The sequence below is a fragment of the Diceros bicornis genome, chromosome 1 (assembly GCF_020826845.1).
Source record: "Diceros bicornis minor isolate mBicDic1 chromosome 1, mDicBic1.mat.cur, whole genome shotgun sequence".
Taxonomy (NCBI): Eukaryota; Metazoa; Chordata; class Mammalia; order Perissodactyla; family Rhinocerotidae; genus Diceros; species Diceros bicornis.
The window spans coordinates 60726042-60744162 of record NC_080740.1 but is presented as its reverse complement, the minus strand read 5'-3'; positions in this window follow the sequence as shown (position 1 = coordinate 60744162).

Below are 18121 nucleotides of genomic sequence, written 5' to 3'. Positions count from 1 at the left end.
GGCTCCGCCCCGTCCCGCCCGCGCGGTGTTGCAGACCCCGAGCCCTGGGGGTGAGCGCTGCGGTGCATGGGCCCCCGCCACCCCGGATCTTGCCCGCCTGCTGCGGTCCGGATCCGAGCCCGAGATGGTCCGTCTGCAAGTCTGGGGAGCGGAGGAGCCTAGATGTGCTGAGCATGAAAAAACTGGGAATTAGGGCTGCAGTTCTCTTCAGCCCGCCTCGCACTGCTGAGCAATCGAGCTTGCACTCAAAATGCAGCGCCCTGCCCCGGGAGAACCCCAAGTGCACCGAGCGACCACGTCGCCCCTAGGCACACGCTCCTTCTTCCAGTCTGGCAGAAAATATTTGCATCTTAAAATTACCAGCTTTTCTTGCCTGCAGTCTTCCCGCCCCCTACAGTCCGTCCCCCTGGCGGCCACTCCTGCTCAAAACCCGCCCACGGCTGCCCCCAGCCGAAGGATCTAACATCCTTACGAGAATTTCAGCCGCCTGTTGTTTTCCTGCTCAGCAAACAGCACAATTTTACATAATTACGTCCACTGCCTGTCGTCCTTCGCTGGGCGGTGAACCTCTCCAGGGCCCGGGCCACCGCAGTTTTGTGCGCTGCTGCTCCCCCAGGACCTAGAACAGTGGCTGGCATTTAATAACAGATAGCATTGAACGCTTCCCATGTGCTACGTGTGCTACGGTAATTGATAAACATTTGTAAAATAAATGAATGGATCCTTTCCCTGGTCCCTCTCCACCTCCCACCCGCAATGCATTGCCCTGTTGTCCCCGTTTCACTACAGGAATCAATTCAGGCAGCCCGCTCACTGCACTTGTCAGGCTGGATCCCACAGTGTCTAGTCTGAATTATGGATTCCCAGAGGATAGGGACTGTCCTTGAATAAATTATTTGTATGTCCAGGAACTAGCAGCCCTCCTTCAGTTGAGTGTTTTTTTGTTTGTTTTGTTTGTTTTTTAAATAGGTCTGCTATGTGCAGGCAACAGGCTAGATGCTAGGGATACAAAGATGAATAACAGAGCCGGCCCCGTGGCTTAGTGGTTAAGTGCCGGCACTCCGCTGCTAGCAGCCCAGGTTCGGATCCCGGGTGCGCACCGACGCACCGCTTCTCTGGCCATGCTGAGGCCGAGTCCCACATACAGCAACTAGAAGGGTGTGCAACTGTGACATACAACTATCTACTGGGGCTTTGGGAGAAAAATAAATAAAAATTAAAAAATAATAATAATAAAATAAAACCTATTTGTCTTATAACTGCAAGTTTAAAAAAAAAATGAATAACACAGAATGAACTTGACTGCTGATGGTCAGTGGGAGAGACAGAGCAACAAGCAATAGCAATGCTGCACAGTAAGGTAGGATAGAAGAAGGCCTGAGTGCGTGGGAACATGGAGAACAGATTGCCAGCTCAGGGGGCCAGAGAAGGCATCTATGTTGAGAATTTAACTGACTGGTTTATTACATGAAGAAATGAATGAATGAGTTGCTAGCTGTATCTACAAATTTAGACTTGATAGCAGGCCCAAACAGCTGACAGATAATTAAAACCCTGAAATAGTCGTTCCTCATTTGCCAAAGATGAGAAAGATCTGGAATGGAAACTCCATGAAAGTAAATCTGTTTAATGCTATATCTTGAGCACTTAAAGGTAGGTGTTCTAGTTCTCTATTGATACAAACAAGTCACACCAAAACTTAATGGTTTAAAACAACAATCATTTTATTTTCTCTCATGATCTCCGTGGGTCAGGAATTTGGAGGAGAGCTTAGCTAGGTGGTACTAGCTTCGGGTCTCTAATGTGTTTGGAGTCAGATGGTGACAGAAGCTAGGGCCTCGGTGGCTAGCCAAGCATCTCCTTCTCTTCCAGTAGGCTCAGGGCTGCTCCATGTGGTCTCTCCATGTGGCCTAGTTTGGGCTTCCCCACTGCATGGCGGCCTCAGGACTCCAGTGTGAACGTTCCAGCTCATGGGAGGAAAGCTGCACCACCTTTTATGGTCTGGCCTTGGAAGTCACACACTTCTACCACCTTCATTATCTACAAACAAGTCACAAGCCCACCCAGATTCAAGGAGAGGGGAATTAGACTGTACCTTTAGATGGGGAAGTGACAAGAAAGGGAGATATTGTTGTAGCCATCCCTGAAAAAAACAATCTGCCACAGTGAGCCTAGCACATGGTAAACTATTCCATAAATGTTAAATCAATTAAACAAAATGAGGTCCACAATTATTTATTTCCTCCTGTTGAGGAATATTGGGCAAACGCATATAAAGTAATATATATGTATTAATAATAATGATATATGAGCTATCATTTAAGCTCTTAGTTTGTGCCAGACACCATGCTAAATTATTTACATGCATATAATCCCTACAAGGTAAGATTGGTATTATGACAAGCCCCAATTTTCAGATGAGAAATTGAGGCCCAGAGTTGTAACTTGAAGCAGGTTACTTAACTGAGAAATGTGTGTGGCACATACATATACACAAACATATACCTAACATGCCTGTTTTCAGACAAATATGTAAGTGTGTGGATAACGTAAATTTCTTATGAATTTAAACCAGAATTTCCACAAAGACTTCCCACACTTCCGGCAATATTCTCAGAAAAAGAGAATCAGAATGCAGTAGTATTGAGCGCAGAAACTGGCACATGGAGGTGCAGTTGTCTCTCTCCTCCTAGAGAATAAGCTCCATGAGGCAGAGATTTGTGTTGTCCACTGCAACAGCCCCAGCACTTAGAACAGCAATGGATACTTCAAAGGTGCACGATGCCAGCGGGAGAGAAACATGTTTAATAAGGAAGAAACAGTGATTTCATGTGACAACATAGGTGGTGGCTATGAATGCAAATAGAAGTGAACAGTTAAGGCCCAGAAATCACTTTCATATGAAATATAGAAATAATTTAGGCAAAATGATTTGACCTAAATTCTTTGGATGAATGTCTGAATTCCTTCAAATCAGCCAAACAATTAGTCCAAATACTTCCATTTTTAGTATCAATGTATTTAAATCCGTATTGTTTCTGACTTCAATTGTCCAATTAACTCTACATCTGCCATACAATTACCGCCCATTTGTAGAAAATGGGAAAGCACTCTCAGAGGCAGGCATGGGCTGCTCACTCATGTTTACTGAACACAAGCTGGAGAACATGAGGAAGGTTCGTAGCCATGTAACTGAAGACCAGGGATAGATGGAGCTTTCAGGGCAGCATCTGGGGATTTAGATGGTGACATCAGTACAATATCTCTCTCTCTCTTCCCCCAGCTGACCTTCCTTTGTGGAGCCTTCCTTCTCAGTGGTTCTCTCTGCTTCTCCAAACTTACATCCAGCAATGTTAGCAGTAAGAGAGTTTTCTTTTCAAGAATTCCAGCAGAAATTACAAGACTGAAGCCAGAGGTGAAACAACCCCACTCCTAACACATCGAAGGGGAGGAAGACTATCCTCCACCCACTCTGGGTCCTTTCTGGATGGGCTACAAATTAAATTGACATGAAACTGAATAGCAAGAGAAAATCAAACAAAGCTTTATAACATGTATACATGGGAGAGACCCAAGAAAACACTGGGTAACTCGACAAAATGGCGGAGGTTCTAATCTTAAATAACATATTCAGGTAAAGACAAAGGAGGATGTTGGGGGTGGGAGGAGTCAGCTATGGGAGATTACCAGAAAAGCACAGTAAACAAGGGTATGCAGATTTAAGTCCTTGTCTTCCACATTGATAAGAGTTTCTAAAGATAAGGTCATCCCCCCTTCTTCCTGGTACAGAGAGGGAGATACCTTTACAAATGGAGATTTCCCTTATAAGTGTAAACGTCTCTTACAAGGGGTAACTTCCACTTTTAATTGGTTTTCAGAGTTTTGATAAGAATAGGCTTAGCAAGGACCCTTCCAGTCTATCCATACCCAGAGTTATCTATGGTGATGGCCTGTCCTGGGGACAGGCCTTCTATCTTAAATTCTTTTAGGCAGTTAGTGAAGGGGAGGTCAAAGTTTCTTTCAGAGTCTTTTGTTCTTGAAAATAATCAAGGTAAAGAAACATTTTGAGGTAGCCAATTCTGACCCCCCACAACATAAAACATTGGGGAGGAGTTGTTCCCCCAAAGGACAAGCAAAGTGCTGTTAACAGGAAAAGAGGGAATTGCTGCTAAATAGGAGAAGCAATAATATGCAGTTCACCTGACCAGTCCCCCAACCCCCTCAGAATGAATGTTCCTTCTGCTACATTCCCATGATTTTGTAATTCTGCTTAGCACTTCTCTATTCTTTTTTGCAGTTGATACCATATGTTTCTTTACACAGTGACTTCTCCTTTGTATTATTACTGGATAAGACATCAGTTTTCCCATTTGAAAATAATGATTTTGGGGTGATGGAAATGTTCTATATCTCAATGGTGGTGATGTTACACAGGTGTTGACATTTGTTAAAGCTCATAGGTGCATTTTATTGTATATAAATTACACCTCAATCAAGTTGATCTTAAAAAATAATGATGATGGTGGTGGTGTTAATGATGATATTTATTAAGCTTTTGCTGTGTAGTAGGATCTGTGCTAAGCACATTATTGTCTTTCCTCACCTAACCTTTAGTAGAATCCTGGGAGTAGGTACTGTTACCATCCCCATTTTACAGATAAGGCAACTAAGGCTCAGATAAGTAAGTGCTTAAGTTCACATAGCTAGTGGTGGAAATAGGCTTAGAATTCAAATCTATCTGTCTTAAATAACTGTCTCCATGTAAGATGTCTATAAGAAAGACATTCGATATATCTAAAAAAATTAATAATAATAACCAAACACCTAAAAATGGAATAAGGGCACACATGAATAGAAGAGGAGGTATCTCATTCTGAAGTGTATGTGTTTTTCCAGGACCTTTTGCTGGTATGTCTCAAATATATCAATAATTATATAAGCCTCTAATTTGTTTTGGCTTTAAATCCCAGACCCTACAATTTGTGTAGAAGCAATTGACTGAAGCAGACATGAAATCCTATTTTCCTCAAAAGAAGAAAGAGTAATCCATCTTTATAAAGCCAGTGGCTTGTGGTTCTTTAAGGGAAGTGGCAGCACTTAATTAACATTCTTTGGCTCAAGAAATTAATGAAACATATTTCTTGTACTACACAAGTCTGATTTATATGTTAGCAATATTTTTATTGCCATTTCTTATGATTTTGTTTCATGCGTGCTACTTTTCCACCCAATATCCATTCTCCCCTCTTCCTTACTGATTTATTGAGAAAGTACTCATATAACAATTACTATGTACCAGACACTCTTCTAAACACTTTACAACTATTAACTCAATTAATCTCTTAACAACCCTATTATTATCTTATCTCTATTTTATAGGGGAGGAAACTGAAAATGAATCACCTAAAGTCACATAACCACTGAGTAGCAGAGCTGAGATTCTAACTGGTAATCTAGTTCCAAACTTAGGCTATGTTACTAGTAGAACCCCAAGTGCCCAGCGAAAGAATTCAGTTCCTCAGGCTTCCACACAGCTGGTGGTGGCCATGTGTCACTTTTCTGGCCATTGAGATATAATTGGAAATCTACTGGGCGGGGTTTTGGAAAGGTTTTGGTTTTTTTATAAAAGGACAGCTGACACATACCTTTTGCCCACCTTTCTTCCCTATTCTTTTTGCCTAGAATGTGGATATAATGCACGGAGGAGCAGCAGCCATCTTGCAACTAGGAGAATGAATGCCACATGCTAAAGATTGTTGGATGGGAAGACAGAGAGAACCAGGTGCATTGGTGACATCCATGAACCACAACACCCAGCCCCAGAGTGCCCACCTCCCAACCACTCATTACATGAAGGGGAAAAAACACAACCTATTTAAGCCCCATTAGTGGGGTTTTCTGTTACTCAAAGCCAAACACGACCCTAACTGTTATAATACACTAACCACAAAACCTTATTTTTCACTTCCTCCTGAATTTTGGTCATCTGCACTAATACATGGTCCTTAGATAGTTACCAAAACAGAAAATAATAATCATTAGTTTTAAGGATGGTTTCTTAAACATTTAGAGTAAAGATAATATCTGCATTTACAGGGCAGAGATGTGTATTAAATGAGGAAAGATATTTAAGAAAAAGGATAATTCATCAATAAAAATAAACCTGTTCAAAGGCTGAGATGAAACCAGAAAATTGTTGAAGATCATTTCAATAGAGACCCAGGATTATCTGCGTCAATGAAAATAATTGGTCTATTTCTTACAATTGTTGCTGCTAAAATGACCAAATAAATTCACTTACTTACATAAAGTAACCTAAACTAAGGCAGTCCTCTGCACCTTGCTCTCTTTCTTGCCTCTGGATCTTCTTATACGTGGTGTATGCTTTAAATGCAATTAGTGTATTAGAGGTCCTGAGGAGTCCTGCAGTAAATAATCCCATAAGAGTTTGCTTAACTCAGTATTTCTCCTATTTCATTGAGCACAGAATCCTGTTTTTCCCCCAACATACATCCCACATAGTTAATGCTCTATGAAACATGTTCGGGAAATGAACAATACCATAGACAGCAGGAGTAGAGACACACAGGAGAAAGGGGTAATTTCTAGTCTTTTGGTTGCCATTTCAGTTGTTGCAAAATAGAAAGTTTGTCATGAGGAATTAAAAAATTTTCTAAGGCAACTGGAAAACAATCACTATCCAACTTCAAATCCTTTTGAATGGGTGGGCTTTCCTTCCATGGGAATTCATATTCCTTTAGATGGCTCTGATTTTGAGGTGATGCTATGGTTTTTAGTGGACGCCTGTGTCTATTGAAGGTGGCATGGCAGGGGTAGAGGAGGACACTATTTCAGCAGAAAAATTATCCACTATCACTTTCTTCTAGGGATAAGCCAGTATGAAAAATCAGTACTAAGATGGATCTAAACACAGGGCAAAGGGATGCAATGTCTGTGGGGCTACAGTGGATGTTGGTGGATTTCTTTTATTTACTTGCACACTTCCCTTTGTATTTCTTCTCTGGAATTTCCCATCATTGTATTTCTACTACCCAACACTCATTTATAGAAAAATTTGACTTACAAAACTAGTGGCTCTAATACTCTCAAACTAAAGTGTTCCATCACTAAAATACTAACATTTTCCAATTTGAAAACTAGACACTTTTTAAAGGTTGTTTTGCCTGAAAAGTAACCATGTGAACTACCTCTGTGCTTCCCAAAGCTAATCTGAGGACCTGGGCCAGTCCAGGAAGAAGTTTTCTCTGATTTCTCACAAAATGAGAAAAATGATGACAACATAATGAGTTTTTCATGAAGCAACATGTATCCCATTTGAAGGAGTGCTTTTTATTTTGAAATTATGTCCTTCCTACAAATTTGGTATGAATATACTCTTTTTTTTGTATTAACATACTCCTTTTTAAAAGTAAGATGATAATAAATGAAGAGAGCAAGCCCTGATGGCCTAGTGGTTAAAGTTGGGCGTGCTCCGTTTCGGCAGCCCGGTTCAGTTCCCAGGTGCAGAACCATACCCCTTGTCTGTCAGTAGCCATGCTGCGGCAGCAGCTCACAAAGCAGAACTAGAAGAATTTACAACTATACACAACTATGTACTGGGGCTTTGTGGTGGAAAAAGGAAGAAAAAGGAGGAAGATTGGCAACAGATGTTAGCTTAGGGGAAATCTTCCCCTGCAAAAAAAAAAAATATGTATAATAGATGACGATAGTAGCTGTATTTTTTTAAAATATCTTTTGGCAAAATTAAAATTTGGAAGTACTGTGTCCCCCTAACTTTGTTTATTGTTTGTTTTGGTTTTTATTCGATAGTTTAGAAACAGCTCCTTGAGCCCAGAGAACTCGTGTGTCTTGTTCACTGCTCTGTTCCCTGTGATCTGTAGAGCGTCTAGCAATAGTAAGCAATCAATACAGCTTGACACATGTTAAAAGATAAACTGGAGCACCTTAAAATTTTCAAGAGTTTATTTGAGCAAACATCTATTTCAATTGGGCAGTACCAAACCAAGAGTTGTTAGGAATGTTCCACAGACAGGAGCTGGGGGCAAGGTTTTTATAGAGAAGACTTGGAAACAAAGCAAAGAAATTATTTGATTTGTTATAGCTTAAGTTGCTTTATTTGGGAAAGCCTGGTTGGCTATTTGTGATTGGTTGTTCTTGAGTTTCACTTTCTAGGATTCCAGTGCACTGACTCCCACTTAGGTTTTGATTTCTTACATAGGCTATCAAGGCATTAGAGACACCTCAGTCTAATGGCCTCCTTGTTTAACTATTACTTTAGCACAGACTAACCTGGAGGTTGGCAGACTTTTTCTATAATGGGCTTTTAGGCTCTATGGACCATACAGGCTCTGTTGCACCTACTCAACCCTGCTGTTGTGGCAGGAAACCAGCCATAGACAATACACAAATGAATGAGTGTGGTGGCTGTCTTCCAAAAATCTTTATTTATGGACACCAAAATTTGAACTTCACATAATTTTCAGGTGTCACAAAGTATTTTTAAAATTTTTGTTCCTGGGCCGGCCCCGTGGCTTAGCGGTTAAGTGCGCGCGCTCCGCTACTGGCGGCCCAGGTTCGGATCCCGGGTGCGCACCGACGCACCACTTCTCTGGCCACGCTGAGGCCGCGTCCCACATACAGCAACTAGAACAATGTGCAAGTATGACATACAACTATCTACTGGGGCTTTGGGGAAAAAAAGGAGGAGGACTGGCGATAGATGTTAGCTCAGAGCTGGTCTTCCTCAGTAAAAAGAGGAGGATTAGCATGGATGTTAGCTCAGGGCTGATCTTCCTCACAAAAAAAAATAATAAAAAAAAAAATAAAAAAAAAAAAAAGAATAGCTTGCTTTTAAAAAAAAAAAAATTTTTTTTGTTCCAACCATTTAACAATGTTATACCCATTCTTAGTTTACGGGCCATACATAAATGAGTAGCAAGCTAGATTTAACCCACAAGCTATAGTTTGCTGACCCTTAGAATCACCAGATGAAAGAATGAGTAACCAAATACAGACCAAGATTAGAAATTTCAGAAGTATAGGTCCCAATCCTTCCTTGGCAGGGAGTGACCGTGACCTTAAGAAAGCCAAATTAAGACACTGGAATAGCCTGGTTTCCCAGCTATAAGTTAGGGAAAGCGAGTCAAATCTATTTCTTCAGGATATTGTTAGTGATGAGTATTATAGGTGACAATGAAGAAACATTTTGCGACTAAGAAGGACCAAATAATACATCCATGATTATAAAAGAGAAAATAGCAAATATACTACAAACTGATTTAAAAGATTCAGTCTCCTACTATTTCACAAAAAATACAAATGAGACAAGCAGGAGTCTCACTGAACACCAGTGAATTGCTTTTGAACTGGACTATTCATGGAATCACAGAATCACGGAGCTTTAGAGCTAAAAGAGATCATGGAAAACATCCAGTTCAATCATGTTGTTTTAAAGGCAAGGAAATTGAATATAAGGAAGAAAGATACATACCCAAAGTCACTTATTGAGAGAATGAAAATAATCTAATAAGAAAAGATATCTTCTGAAGCCTGAATAAGAAATAAGGTCATGTTATGAAAAGAACATAGGGTTTCCGTCCCTAGGTTCAAATACTGGCTTGACATGATGGTTTTGAATCTCAGGCAAGTTACTTAACTACCTGAGTCTCAATGTCTTCATCTTTAAAACAGGGACAATAATTAATATCTCATAGAGTTATATTTAAGAACAAGTGAAATAATATACACAGTGCATTGTTAGACATATAATAAATGCTCAAATTATAACTTGTATTAGTATTATATGAACTTTTAAAATCTCAAAATTTACCACACCTGCTAAAAAATCTTGAAATTATGGTTTTTAAACTGAGCCAAGACATGAAATCCAAATAGTAGATGTTGTAACAAAAACATTTTTATTAATTGAAATAATTCCTTGAATTTCTATTTATAGCATTCCTGGAAGACAATGTTGGGCTGTTTTTAAACTTGAAATCACAAACTAACACACTTTCACTTTAGGATGGGATTTGATTACTACCACTAAAACAGGTTTGTCACTGAAATACTCCAAAGATTATTCAACTGTGGAGAAATCCTAGCACCTGTAAACCTGTATTTTAGGTTGTTATCTGACAATAATTTGGTGAAGAGGAGGAATGTAGTACTTAAAAGACATAATTAAGAATGTCCTTAAATTGCCTTTTGCACAGTAACACTAAAAGCAAAATCTTGAGCATTAGACAGACATGGGTTTTTTTTGTTTTTTTCACGTGTGTGTGTGAGGAAGATTAGCCCTGAGCTAACATCCATTGCCAATCTTCCTCTTTTTGCTGAGGAAGATTGGCCCTGAGCTAACATCGGTGCCCATCTTCCTCTACTTTATCTGTGGGACACCGCGACAGCATGGCTTGATGAGCAGTGCGTAGCTCTGCGCCCAGGATCTGAACCTGCGAACCCTGGGCCGCCACAGCAGAGCGCGACCTTAACCACTACACCACCAGGCTGGCCCCCAGACATGGATTTTAACCACAGCTCTGCCACTTGCTGCCTGTGTGACCCTGGACAGTCAATCTCTCTAAGCCTCAAATTTTTTAAATGTAGAATGAGGATGACAACAGTACCTACCTCACAGGGCTGTTGTGAAGATTAAATGATAGGATGCACATAAAATGCTTACTAGACCAGTGTCTGCACTGTAGTAAGTGTTCAAAAAAAATGTTATCCAAATTAAATGGCAACTACGTTGTTGGAAGATGAACTTTGATGAAGTCCATTTTTTTAATCTTTTGCTTCCTCTGGTAGATGTTGGATAAAATTGTAAAAGAAGTGATTTTTCAAAGTAAAACTGTAAATTGCAAAGGTAGGAGCTCACATGAAGATAGAACTGGAGGTGAGATTCCTCCATTGTTCTGGTAAACCAGGAGGAAACGAAGAGCCTCAGGGGGTTCTAGGAAGTGGAACACAGGTTCAATTCAGGACTCTAAACAGAAAAAGATGTGCTGGTTACTTGGAAGACATCAGGATCTAACTCTTCAGAGAAGCTTCCTTGTCCTCCCACTTGTAAGGAGTCCTCCCTCTTAGTCTCCATTGTTACTCTATTTCTTAGACTCCTGATTGTTTTCTTCAGTGCATGCACAGCAATTTGAAGTTATTTTGCTTGTCTGTTGTCCCCACTCACACGTTGTCTCCCTCTTCCCCCCTCCCCACACTCCACTAGAATGTAAGCTCCCCGTTGGCAAGGATGGTGCTGGGACTACGTAGTTCACGGCTGTATCCTCAGTGCCTAGAAGGTGACAGCACATTGTAAATTCTGAATAACTGTCTGGTGAATGAGTGAATGAATGAATGAATTTAGAAATGGGCAGACCTGGCTGATACTCAGTTCTTCAGGCTTTCCTTAGAAGTGTAGAAAGGAAGGTGAACTCAGCTTGCAGCTGCCACAAGAGGAAATGAGAACTAGTGAAATTCATGACCACACAGACCCAGAACTGAAGTCTTGGTCTCAGAATTTCTAAGGGAAGGGAACAAAGGGAATATATGGTAGTTGGGTGTCCCCAGGCCAAAAAATTATACACATGTACACACACACACAGAAATATACTATCCACTGAGACTTGGGGTAAATTAGAATTTGGTAGGTTGTTTCTTACTTCATCACAATAATCTTTCTTCACTTGGCCTCTGGGCCACCACCCACTCACTGCCTCTTGGGTCTGCTTTCTCATTGGTCCCTCCTCAGTTTCCCTTGCTGATTCCTCCTGATTTTCCCAACTTTTGAACACTGGACAGTCCCAGGTTGGTTCTCAAACCTCTATTCACACACTCCTCCTAGATGACCCCAACCCGCCTCATGGTTGCAAATACCATCTGCATGCTGACAAACTCCAAAATCTATCCTAGCTTTGACCTCTCTTCTGAACTCCAGACAGGTATCCACAACTTGACTGCTTAACACTTCACCTGTATATCTAAATAGGCATTCACACTTAAAAAGGGACCAGAAATAAACTCCTGATTTCCCCCCAAAACTGCTCTTCCCAGGGACAAATCCATCCTTCCTATGGTTCAAGCCAAAACCGTTAGAGTCATCCTTTTCTTCCCTCTCCACAATCCACATCCAATCACGAGCAAATTCTTTTGACTGAGTCTTCAAAATACACCCATAATCTGACAACTTTTCTACCTCCTCTGCTACTACCCTGGTCTAGGGCGCCATTATCTTTTGCCTAGATTATTGCAGCAGCCTCCTAACTGGTCTCCTGACTTCTGCCCACACTGCCTGTAGTTAAGTCTCCTCTAAGCAGCCAGAGTGATCCCATTAGAACATGAAATTACATTATGTCACTCCTCTGATCAACATCCTCCAATGGTTTTCCATCTTACCATAGTAAAAGCACAATCGTGATCTGACCAAAGATACCTCTTCTCATCTCACTTCCTACTCTTCTCCTCCAACTCACTCTGTTCTGACTGGTTGACAGTCTATATGTATTTCAAATTAATTCAGAAATTATTAGTCTGAAAATTCAGGATAAAGCTTAGAAGATCTGACTACTGTAAGTAAATCAACTGTTAAGCTAGAGAAATACCTGTTTTTTTATTAGTCATTCTTCTGATCCATGGTATCGGACCAGCATATATTTTAGGGTCATTTGGCATTTGCCTTTGGTCTCTAGAGTTAATTTTTTGGGCCAGAAAATGCAAATTAGATTATCTCCAAGTTTCTGCTGGTAACCCTCTATATCTCAGTCTTGGTCAATATCCTTTAGCTTTTAGTATTTTAGGGGGTTTTCTTTTCACACTGTGAAAGCTACTAAGGCTAAAATATGCGTTCTACTTAAGAAGAAACATAGTCCTTCAACAGGGACTTATTGAAATTCTACTATGTTTCAGGTGCTGGCTAGGCACTGGGGAATCAGGGATGAACAAGACACACGCACATCTTCAAGGAATTCACAGGGGAGTCCAGGCAACAGCAAGAGGACCTGGTTTCTATAATGCAATGACAGAGGGATGCCCAGTGTGCCTTGAGAGCCAATTAGGAGGCATCCAGCTCAGCCTGAGGAGGGTTGACAAGGCTTCCTAGAGGATCTAGCACCTCAGCTGAAGCTTACACTGATGTATACAAACGGGATTATGGGGTGAGTCATATTCCAAACATAGGGGAGAGCGTAGGCAAAGCCATGGTGGCATGCACCTGTGTGCTGTGTGCAGGAAAACACAAACATTCAAGCAAGGCATTCTTAAGGTGAAGCTAGAAAGGAAGGCAGAGAGCAGGACACAAGGAGCTTTATTTAGTGTATTAAGGAGTGTAAGCTTTGTTCAATAGGCAGTGGAGAGCCACTGAAGCAGGAGAGCATGACTGCTGTGTGGACATGCTTAGAGGCAGACAGACCAATAGGGAGGCTGTGGCAGTGTCCAAGTAGAAGGTGATACAGGTCTGAATTAGGGCAGGTGGAGTGGAGATGGGGGATAAGAGGATAGACTTAAGAAATATTGAGCCGAAATCAGTGGAAATTAATGTGAAGGAGACAAGACGGAGGAGGCAAAGAGGACCCTGAGGTTTTTATCCTTGATGGTATTACCAAGTAGAAATAGGAATAGGATCAGGCTGGAAGAGGATTTCATTGTTAGGTATGTTGAATTTGAAACTTTAGGGGAAAAAGCATTCATTCATTCAAGAACTATTTATAAAATACCTACCACGTGAATGTACAAGTGTGAATTTGAAGGCAGAGGTCTGGCCTTCAGCGAGTTGGGTGTCATTAGCACACGGACGATCAGGATTAACTCATGAGGATGGGCACAGTATCTGGCACAAAGGAGGCTCTCAGTGTGTACCTGTTAAAAAGAATGAATGAAGCGTTACTCTGTGAGAGAGAAGAGCTGGGAACCAATGAGGAAACTGGAAAACACCAATGGTTTGGGGTTCAGTAAAGGATATAAAAACAGAGTGGTCAGAAATGTGGAAAACTAGAAGGGTGTGGTGTCATGGAAATGAAGTGAGATAGGCATAGGAACCAAGTACACCACACATTATAAGGGATTTTTTTGGGGGAGTGAGGAAGATTGTCCCTGAGCTAACATCTGTGTCAATCTTCTAATTTTTGTATGTGGGTCGCAGCCACAGCATGGCTTGACGAGCAGTGTGTAGGTCTGTGCCTGGGATCTGAACCCGCGAACCCCAGGCTACCAAAGCGGAGCGCACGAACCCAACCATTATGCCACTGGGCTGGCCCCTATAAGGGCTTTTTTACACTGAACCTTCTCCCATGTTGAAATTTCTTCATGAATTACTTCTAAGTTGAAAATTAAGTGGGTCTCTAGACAAACCTAGACAAAAAAATGAGCATTTCGGGGCCGGCCCGGTGGCACAAGCGGTTAAGTGCGTGCACTTTGCTGCAGCAGCCCAGGGTTCGCCAGTTCAGGTCCTGGGCACGCACTGACGCACTGCTTGTCAAGCCATGCTGTGGCGGCATCCCATATAAAGTGGAGGAAGATGGGCATAGATGTTAGCCCAGGGCCAGTCTTCCTCAGCAAAAAGAGGAGGATTGGCAGATGTTAGCTCAGGGCCAATCTTCCTCACACACACAAAAAAATGAGCATTTCTGTTTTTCTAGAGCTTCATCACCTTGCAATCCAATGGTTATTTGGGCAATAGTTACATTTCCAGTCACTAAATAGAATTACCAAGTTTGTGCTATTCTATGCTTTTGCTTTAAGTCAGTTTGGGTTTGGGTACTTTTTTTCTCATTTATGATGATTATTTTCTGTTCTTGGTGTTAAGGCCCTAATGCTAATTTAAACCAGATGTTATAACTTTGTCAGTATGAAAACAACTGAATGTCTAAGATCTGATGGCGGCATTTCAATAGTATTATACTCATGTACTGACGAGAGAGATGGTGGCTTCTTGTCAATTCTATGTGAGTGTGACGATTACTGGTTGTAGACATCTGATTTTTGTTTGTTTGGTTTTCGCCTACTCAGCATCCATATGCCATTCTTCCAGTGATGGTATCTGAGTTTTTCTTGGGGAACCTCTCCTTCCCCATTCCTGGTCCAGGTGATTTGGGTGGAGCTGACCGCACTGGGCTTCAAGTGGGCTCCACTTGAAGCCCAGCATGTAACCCAGAGTTGATCAATATGAAACACTGCAATCCCCTGAGCCCCGTGACTGGCTCACAAATGGGCACATGACCAATCAGAGGCAATGAGATAGAATTCTTGGACTTGCTAGAGCAAACAGGCCAAAGGTATTCTTTGCTGAACTTGAAGCTGGATGGATGTACACCAGGAGCTGATATGAGCCACTTCATCACAGAGAAAGCCTGTCTGAGAATGAAGCTAATGCAGAGGAAACAAGAGCTGAGAAAAGAAAGAGAGAGCAAGACAAGTACGGAAGACATTGTTTGAGATCCTAGATCTGGCCATACCTGAAGCTAGCATACTGCTAGCTTCTCAATTATGTGAGCCATTAGTTCCCTTTTTAAGCTTTGGCCACATTTTGTTAGCTTTTCCACCACTTGCAACCAAAAAGTCCACATGAGAGACATAATTCCATTTTTTCTGCTTCATCCACCAATAGGGAAAAAGCTGTCTAAAGTCATAGTCACTTCCTTAGCCCAGCCAGCCTATGAATGCGTTCCACACTCTGCTCAGCATTTTCAGGTCAGCCTCTTGTCACCTTCTGTATCGGCCCCACTCTCCATTTCTACTTTGTTCTCGCTGTCCTCAATGAACTCACAAAGTTCTAAGTTCTAAGGTCCACTAGGCTGTGGCCCTCACTGCTTCCCACAGACACTTCCTGTTTATTACATTCACCTACAGCAGGCTCTTTCTACCCTGCTGATCTGTTTGTTTTAATAAATAGAGACAAGACTGGATGGAAGCCATTTCTGTCCCCAGGCTTGGAAAGCACAGTGCCAAATTGTTGGGCTTTGGCCAGCACCCAACACCACTGGTACACTCCATTCAAGCGCAAGCCTTCTTGTCCGGAATATCGTACCTGCTCCTGCTTTTTCCTCCCTCCCTCCTGATAACAAGTTTAGCCTGAAGCTATTTCCAACTCTGTCATCTCTAGTGTTGCCATGACACCCAGGACCTTTGCCATTTCTCCTCAGGAATTTTGGGAATTTCTGTGAAATTATACCTTAGTGGTCTAGAGAAATCTAGCTTCCAAACACTATTTTATAACCACCACCACAATGTTCTCCCTCCTTGTATAAGGTTGTTTCCCTTTTTCCTGCCTCCAAACAGTCAAGGTAAGGCATCTGCCAAGAGAGGAAAATAGCTATCTTCAGAATTATATAAGAGGAGAAGAATTTTTTCTTTTTTGTGAGGAAGATTGGCCCTGAGCTAACATCTGTTGCCAGTTTTCCTCTTTTTGCTGAGAAAGATTGGCCCTGAGCTAACATCTGTGCTCATCTTCCTCTATTTTGTACGTGGGTCGCCAGCACAGCATGGCCTGATGAGCGGTGCATAGGCCCGTGCCTGGGATTTAAACCTGCGAACCCCAGGCTGCCAAAGCAGAGTGTGCAAGCTTAACCACCACGCCAGCACAAGAGGAGAAGAATTTTTTTCTTTAACTTTTTCTTGAAACACAGGGAAATAACAGAGGGACCAACACTTCTCTGTGTGCAGGTAACGAGGTGATCTCCTTCCTCTGCTTTTATTATCTTTCTCTCATTCAATAAGTATACATTGAATAGCCTTCTATGTTCTTGTCAAGCCCCAGAGAATTGAGTTGTAACCATTCAACTGGATTCAACAAATATTTAATTGAGCATCTATTACCTGCCAGGCACTGTGCTGGGTAAGAGATGTACGGAGGAGAATAAGACAGACAAGATCCTGCTTCATTCAGAATCTACTCTAGTGAGGGTAGAAAAGAGGAAGCAAATAAACATGTAAACAAATACATGAACAAAATTCAGACAGTGAGAAGTGCTATCAAGAAAATATAAAGGGATAATGTGTTTCAGAGCAAGGGGACTATTTTGGGTAGAGTGAGCAGAGATGACTGTTCTGAGGAGGCAATATCTGAGTTAAAATCCAAATGAAGAGAAGGTACAAACCACATGAAGACCTCAGAGCGGGGTATTCCAGATGGAAGGCCAGCACATGCAAAGGCCCTGAGCATGGAGCAAGCCTGATGTTAGAGCAGGGGTCGGTAAAATATGGCCTAGGGACCTCCCTTCTTTTTTTGTACAGCCCAAAAACTAAGAATGGCTCTTATATTTTTACATGGTTAAAAAAAAACAAAAGAAAAATAATACTTTGTGATGCATGAAAATTATATGAAATTCAAATTTTAGTGACCATAAATAAAATTTTTATTGGAACACAGCCATGGTCATTCATTTATATATTTTCCATGGCTGGTTTCATGCCTCCTTGGCAGAGTTGAGTAGTTGCAACAAAGTTACAGTGTGGCCTGTAGAACCTAAAATATTTACTTTCTGGCCCTTTGTGGAAAAAGTTTACGGATCCTTGTGTTAGAGAAACAGGAAGGAATATCTTCCTGGCTTGAGAGAATCTTGAATGTCTTTAGTTATTTTGGATCCTTTTGTCTGCAAATAACAGAAAATCTGTCTTCAATTGACTTAAGTAATGTGGAAGATTAAAGACAGACACAAACTCTTCGATACTTTTCCCATCAAGAGGTAGAATCTATGTCATCTCCTCTTGAATCTGGGTGGGTTTTGTGCCTGCTTTGACTCAGAATATGGCAGAAGTGATTCTGTGCCAGTCCAGGCTTGGGCCTGAAGAGATTGGCAGCTTCCACTTCCTGCATCTTGAAACACTCTCTCTGGGAGCCCTGTGCCCAGAATAAGGAGTCTGACTACCTTGAGAGGGCCATGCTGGAGAAGTCAAGAGTATGTGCTCTGGTTAAAGGTGCCAGCTGAGCCTAGACTTCCAGCCGTCACCACCAAGATGCCAAATATGTGAGGAAAGCCATCTTCAACTCTTGATATCAGCCCATTGGCCAGCTGAATACCACTGAATGACCTTAGCTGATGGAACAGAAGAATCACCTAGCAGAGCCCTGCTTGGATTCCTGGCCCACAGAAGTGTGAAATATAACACAATGGAT